Source organism: Hippoglossus hippoglossus, chromosome 11 (genome assembly GCF_009819705.1).
Source record: "Hippoglossus hippoglossus isolate fHipHip1 chromosome 11, fHipHip1.pri, whole genome shotgun sequence".
NCBI classification, from domain to species: Eukaryota; Metazoa; Chordata; class Actinopteri; order Pleuronectiformes; family Pleuronectidae; genus Hippoglossus; species Hippoglossus hippoglossus.
In genome coordinates this window covers 1,143,597-1,151,396 of record NC_047161.1, presented here as the reverse complement: position 1 = coordinate 1,151,396, position 7,800 = coordinate 1,143,597, and positions in this window count along the sequence as shown.

The window sequence follows — 7,800 nt, the reverse complement described above, 5'->3', positions numbered from 1 at the left end:
CCTGGTCCTATCAGTCGACAGGCACAATGGTTCTTTGTGCTCACGAACAACATGCTGATTTTACCAAGAATAGACTTTGTCTTTTGTTTCCACTGTCTTAGTTCAGGGCGGCACGGTGGTACAGTGGTTAGCACTTCACAGCAATAAGGTTCTGGCCTTGAACCCGACAGCCAACCAGGGCCGATCTCTGTGGAGTTTCCGTGTTCTCTTTGTGTCTGCTTTGGTTTCCTTCAGATTCCTCCGGCAGCACAAAGACGTGCAGCTCAGAGACGGTGGATTCTCTCCATCGGTCTCAGTCTCTGTCTCAGACCTGCACTGAACCACAGAGGTTTGGTTTCCTGAAGCGTTTCGTCCATTTGACATCCAGCTCTGATCGAACCCGTCTCCGCTTCCTCCTGTTGGGCAGAAGGAAGAGGAGCTGAGATATTTGGGACGTGGACGCTGCCGTCTTGGGTTTCGACGTCATTTGGATCCACAGTCTGAGAAGTAGTGATCGTGTTAGGGAGCCAATGTCTCCGCCCATTTTTATATCATGTTTTATATATATATTTTTTTATATAATTAATTTAAAACTTATTTAAAAATTACTGCCGCCAGCTACCAGGGTGCGATTGTGATGTTTGGGCTTCACTTAAGGGAGCCGCCATGTTGTGAAACTTTATTCCATGTTGTGGACTTTTGCTGTTTTTCTCTGTTTGACTTAATCGTAAACTAAATATCTACAGAAGACATCTCCTGGAATCATTTGCTCGGCTGCACAGAGACGGACATTTTCCAGTTGACCAGGCCACTGTAATATCTCTCTGGCAGAGCTCAAGCCCCCTTGTCCCCCCCCGGTCAGAACGTGACTGGTTCCAGTGGAGACAGTGTGGGAACAGAGCCGGGACCGAAGCCAGACTCCAGTTGTGACATGGAACAAAGACTTCATTTTTTGCTTCTCTGCAGTTTTGAGTCGACGCTTATCTAGAAAGTCATCGGCTTCCATTTCAGGTTCGATAAAAAAACTCCCCACTGTGTCACTGACTGGTTTTAACGAGCCAGCGGAGCTGATATGATAAATATGGAGACTAGCTGACGTGTTTATCTGCACAAACTCTGTAAATGAGGTAGTTTGGGCCGTGATCAACCGTCCGGCTGCTCCGTCGCTGCCGGGATCCTCTACCGGGGACAGGGAGGGACTTGTGCTCAGATACTTTGCCAGTGAAGTCTTTTTTGATCAATTCCCAGCTGCCACTCTGCTGCTCTGCCTTTGTGCTGCCTCCTCTCTCTCTCGGGCCCTGACGCCTCACGTGAGTCACTCTGCACCTGAAGATAGAGGCTGCGTCTCCGACACACACTGGGTCTGCACGTTGATGCACACAGACACACACACAGACACACACACACACATATAGATGGACACAATGCTTGTGTGGTGTGTGCGTCGGGGGGGGGGGTTGCACCGCACACAAAAAACAGTCTTGGGCCACACCATAATCCTCCCCCCCCCCCCCCCACCCTTCTTACTTCACTGCCTCTGCCCCTCCTCCCACATGACAACACAGACATCCCATAATACCCCCTCCTTCTTCTTTCTTCACTGCTTGGCCTGCCGCTCCATAATAATCACACCACTAATTCGCCGCCCCACACACACACAGACACACACACACACACACACACACACACAGACACACACACAGACACACACCGCCGCTGCCATCACTATCATTTCCTGTTTGAATGGCTGTCGAGGGGCAGAGGTACAGTATCCGAACAGCAGCCACTCAAAGGGCTCAGAATACCCAGCCCCCCCCCCACCAGCATCAACACTGTACTACACATCATCACAGATTCAAACAGAAACGAGAGTCAGATCAGATTTTTTATTTATCCGAACCCCGGAGGACAAAGACTCACACGGATCTGTCGTCGTTGATATTTTTCATGTTGTGAGTCGAGACCTTCCGAGATTCACCCGAGGGTCAGGAGATAAGGTTCCAGGTTCAAAGTTCGTTCTGCTCCAGAAGCCACAGCTGCCTGTTGTGCTTTGGAATCGTTGCTGTTTGTTGAACTCAAGTTTGCAGCTGCATCAAAAAGTCAAAGTCACGGAGCAAGGACACACGGAGCTGTACATACTGATCGCCGAGGAAATCAATGACCCAGTGGCTGATGGGAAGGAGACGCTGAATGTCTCCTTCTCTCAGTCTGTGAGCTCCAGTGGGTTGTTTGTTCTGTACCAACCTGCAGTGTTGTATATACAGCACAGTGTCGTCTGTGAACAGTCGTATCTCCTGTGAATCCTATGTAATGTCACTTCCTGCTTCCTCTGCGGACTTCCTGGGTCTCGTCGACGCCTCTAATCCCACCGGTCACCTCATCGAGGAATTCTCCTTCTGTCACTCAGAGCTGAGTTGAGAAACCTCTGGACGAAGCGTGTGTGAGTTTGTGAGACAGAACTAATCAGTGAAGGGATTTCTAATCGTTGATCACAGACTTATTTTAATGATTCAGGTCGTCTCTGAAACTCTCTGTTTGAGGTGGACAGACGCGTGTTGACTTCGGTGGAAGAAGTCAAACATTTAAAGTTTAAAACTCAGACTGAGGAATCTCTGGATCCTCAGACCGAACTTCTAGTGACGAGTTCAGGGACATGAACGACACAAGTGTTGGTTCTTATAGCTTTGTGTTGCCATGCATACGCCGTTAGTTTCTATTTATGGCTCGTCTCTATGATGCGTTCGTGGTAAAGAGAAGAAGAATATGACGGTAAATCAAACGTGACACACACACACACGCACACACACGCACACGCACACACACACACACACACACACACACACACACACACACACACACACACACACTTCTAACACACGACGGACGCAAAAATTTAAAAACAAAAAGAAAACTAATATCTCCAGGTGAAAAAGCGGTGACCCAGACGAAGAAGACACAGACGAAGAAGACACAGACGAAGAAGACACAGACGAAGAAGACACAGATTAAGAAGACACAGACGAAGAAGACACAGACAAAAGAGACACAGATGAAGAAGACACAGACGAGGAAGACACAGATGAAGAAGACACAGACGAGGAAGACACAGACGAAGAAGACACAGATTAAGAAGACACAGACGAGGAAGACACAGACGAAGAAGATACAGACAAAAGAGACACAGATGAAGAAGACACAGACAAAAGAGACACAGACGAAGAAGACACAGACGAAGAAGATACAGACAAAGGAGACACAGATGAAGAAGACACAGACGAGGAAGACACAGACGAAGAAGACCCAGACAAAGAAGACCCAGATGAAGAAGACACAGACGAGGAAGACACAGATGAAGAAGACACAGACGAGGAAGACACAGACAAAAGAGACACAGACGAAGAAGACACAGATTAAGAAGACACAGACGAGGAAGACACAGACGAAGAAGATACAGACAAAAGAGACACAGATGAAGAAGACACAGACAAAAGAGACACAGACGAAGAAGACACAGACGAAGAAGATACAGACAAAGGAGACACAGACGAAGAAGACACAGACGAGGAAGACACAGACGAAGAAGACCCAGACGAAGAAGACCCAGACGAAGAAGACACAGATGAAGAAGACACAGATTAAGAAGACACAGACGAGGAAGACACAGACGAAGAAGATACAGACAAAGGAGACACAGATGAAGAAGACACAGACGAGGAAGACACAGACGAGGAAGACACAGACGAAGAAGACCCAGACGAAGAAGACACAGATGAAGAAGACACAGATGAAGAAGACACAGACGAAGATGTCCAGAGTTTGTGTTGATAAGAGTGTGTCTGTCCTGTCCAGAAAATCACGTGATCTCCGCTGCGGAGCTAAAACGTCACTTCCTGGTTCCACCTGAATAATGTTTGTTGTGTTTCTACGAGTGTGAAAGGAAAACGGTCTGAGGACGTTTCTACAGAAGCTGAATGAAGAGACTTTGATTTGAGGATTTGACTGAAGTCAGCGTTGAGGCCTGTTCGCAGACACACACACACACACACACACACACACACACACACACACACACACACACACACACGCCGCCATTTTATCTTACCTTCTCAAAAACATATGCATGCACCCACTCTCTCTCTCATGCACACATTATATGTTCGCACGTCTCCGCAGACACACACACACCCAACCCCCACCCAATCCTCTGCTCGACGCAAACACACACACGCACACACACACACACCCTTTCCCAGCTGCAACCCCCCCCCCTTCCACACACACACACACACACACCAAAACACACATATACCTCCCCCTCACACACGTATGCACCCCCCCTGTATGCACACACATTCGTGCACGCTAGCACACACACACTCAAACACACACACACACCCAGTTCCCCTCCCCCCTCCCATTCCATACCAGGGCACGTTGTGACAAAACAAAGAACACCCCATAATAGTCAGCAGCACAGTATGCATGGTAACCAGTTATGTCAGAGATGAAGGCACAGTGCGTGTGTGTGTTCATATACAGTGAAGCACACACACGCACACTTACAGCTGTGTGTCTGCAGATAATGCTCAGTTCATACATAAATAAAACACACACACACACACTAAGGATACACAAAATTAGACACAAACATTTCATAAACCCACACAAATACACCTCCCACACACGTACACACACACACACACAAAATTAGAGGCGGGTATTCATCCACACATAAACACAGTTTGTGTGCGTGCAGCCACATGTACACACCCAGAAACACACACTTACAAACATCCATACACACACACACACTTTAAAAGTATACGATCATGTAAGCAGTGATGCACATGAACAACAACACTGAGGCAGAGAAAAGTAACACAACACACACACACAGAGTAAACACATGAAAAATTTAGAAGGGGCTCAAAGTGAACACAGAGAGGAGAAATACACAAAACTGACACAACATGAGACAAAGACACAAGCTGGACACACACACACACACACACACAAGTACACACGTCAGAGAACAGACACAGACCCACAACATGGAACACACAGTATATGGGTCACCTTGTATTTTGTAACCTCAAAAACCGATGTTTGTGTTTCTGATCAGTTTGGTTTTAATTAGTTAATTGATGATATAAAAAGGGGCTGAACGTCATGATTGACAGCTGAGACTGACTCCTGATTGGTCGAGATGCAGGAGACGGCCGCGACCGTATCCGAGATATTTTCATGTTTGTGGGAGGAAGTGGATTCATCTTTATTTACAGTCTATTGAACACACAGACACACAAACAGTCATTTACACACAATAAAACACACAACTATTCACACGTTCAAACACTTCTTCAGAAAATACGAACACAGTTGATAAATTCACTGTATGAACATTTATATTTCCTCTTTGTTCTCCATTCAAACAAACTCATATAAACAGAATTTACATCTCGATTCAGGTTTTGTTTTGAAAACAAACTATATTTCCCTTCTGCTGTTGGATAAGAACAGATTTGAGATAAGATAAGACTTTTTTTATTCCCTGTTTTCTAACGAACTAAAACTTGGAACTGAAAACAACATGAATGTGAAAATGAACAATCTGATCCACATCCTGTTGTGTCCATAAACAAACATGTTGGTATCAAACAGTGCATGTGTGTGTCTGCGGGTGCACGAGCTGCATGTGTGCACGTGTGCAAAAGAAAAAAAAGAGAGAGGTCAGGTTTCTAACCCATGATGCAACTCTTCTACCCCCCCCCCCCCCCCTCCCCACACACACACACACTCCCCCCCCCACTCCCTCCCTCCCTCCCTCCTCTCTCGACTGGTTGCCCGTGGAGACGCACTTATATAATGAGGTCAGATGGACATCCAATAATATTCACCAGCCAAACCAGCAGTCAAAGTGTCGGCGGCTGAATCAGCAACAAGACAAGATGGCCGCCACACAAACACCAAGATGATTCATCAAGTCCCAGAAAGTCAAACTGAAACTGGTCTGACGTCAGTTCCTCTGCTGGTTAACCTGCTAGTTAACCCACTGGTTAACCTGCTGGTTAACCTCATGTATCGAGGTTATCTACTGTCGTAAAACTGACTTTACACAGTTACAAACTACAGGAACTCAAATTGAATCTTTATTTTTAGACTCAGACTCTGAAATCTATTAATATCAATACAAAGCATGGACTGTAAATAAAGATGGACGACATCACGGCTCCCAAAACTGAAGCCATCCCTCCCTTACAAACCTCCTCCATGTTGTCAGATGGGACAAAACAAAACAAAACAAAGCAGATGTAAAATAATTGTTTCTCATCCCACTGATGATTGACAGCTGAGACTGACTCGTGATTGGTCGAGGGAGTGCATCAGATGCCCTGGCTCCACTTCTGCACAGATTCAAAATGAAGCTTAAAGCGTCAGAGTCACGTTCTTCACTCGTATCGGGAGACGAGTCCAAGGCTGGAAACCCCGCCCCCCCCCCCCCAAATCTTCAGGTGGACCTGAGGTTCACCGACAGGATCCTGGGGTCAGAGGGTTCAGGGTTTACTGCAGAACCTGGACATGAACAACACAACTGTAAAATATACTGGTGGAAGCAGGAAGCCGCTGAGGAGACGTTAGAAACACGTGAACATCAGTTGGACTGTTTCAGCGCCGACAGACGAAAAAGAACAAACGCACACATTCGTCCCGTGTCCTGTTGTTGTTGGTTTTAAATACTGATTCATTCGTGTGTGAGCGGCTTCTTAATGATGAGCTGCAGTTTGATAAATTATAAACATGCATCATATTTCATTAGATTGACAAATGTTGTTGTCTGAAATTAAATAAACAGTAAATGGATTATAAAATGTTCAAGTGATTTTTGTGAATCAGTGTTTATCGTGTGTATGTGTGTGTGTGTGTGTCATCTGGAGGATGACGACAACACAACAACACAACTGTGAACGAGATGTGTTGCAATGATGAAAACAACTGTGGCGACAGACGGTTGTGAAATGACTCAAGTTGAAGCTGAAGGAATCAAACCCTCAAACAAAAGACACAAGAACATGGAGGAGGAGGAAGAGAGGGATGATGGGAAACGGGGGGGGGGGGGGGGGGGGGGGGGGGGTTCTGTCTGGTTCTCGTCGCCTCCGTCAGTCAGACAAAGGATCCTCCATTCTGCTGGAGGATCCATTTTACACTGCCAATCAAAATGAACCCAGGTCGTTTACATACTGTACTAACTGAGGCCCATTCAAAACCAGTGGCACAGCTCCCCCTGGTGGCCACTGTAGGGCACTGCATTAACCCTCCAGACGGTACGGGGTGCGAAAGATGCCACTGAAATAACGATACGCTTTAAAATAATCAGTTATGAATTCACTGATGAAGTCGAGAAACCCACAGACACGTTAGTCAGTGAAGAGAGTGAACGACAATAAGTTGTTTAGAACTGAATGTAAAGAAAATAAACATGCAAATATGAAATTGTAACTTTGAAAAATATAGCTTTTTATGCTGATTATATATTGAGCACATTTTATAATATTTCATGTATCATATGTGCTCATCTTTATGTGATGTTTGGGGGGAGATAATAAACTCTAATGTTTAAAATTTCACTTTTGTTTTCTATTTGAAAACTTGACTTTCTTTCATAACTTTAAATCTGTTTCTTTATTTATCAATTTGCTTATTTGTCTTTAATCTATGAACGTTTTCAAACTACTTTCATCCCTGATAATCCTATTATTTCTTGAATTTGAGTTTTTTCTCCAGATAATTAAAAAAGGAGATTGTGGAGCCGAGGAGGAAATG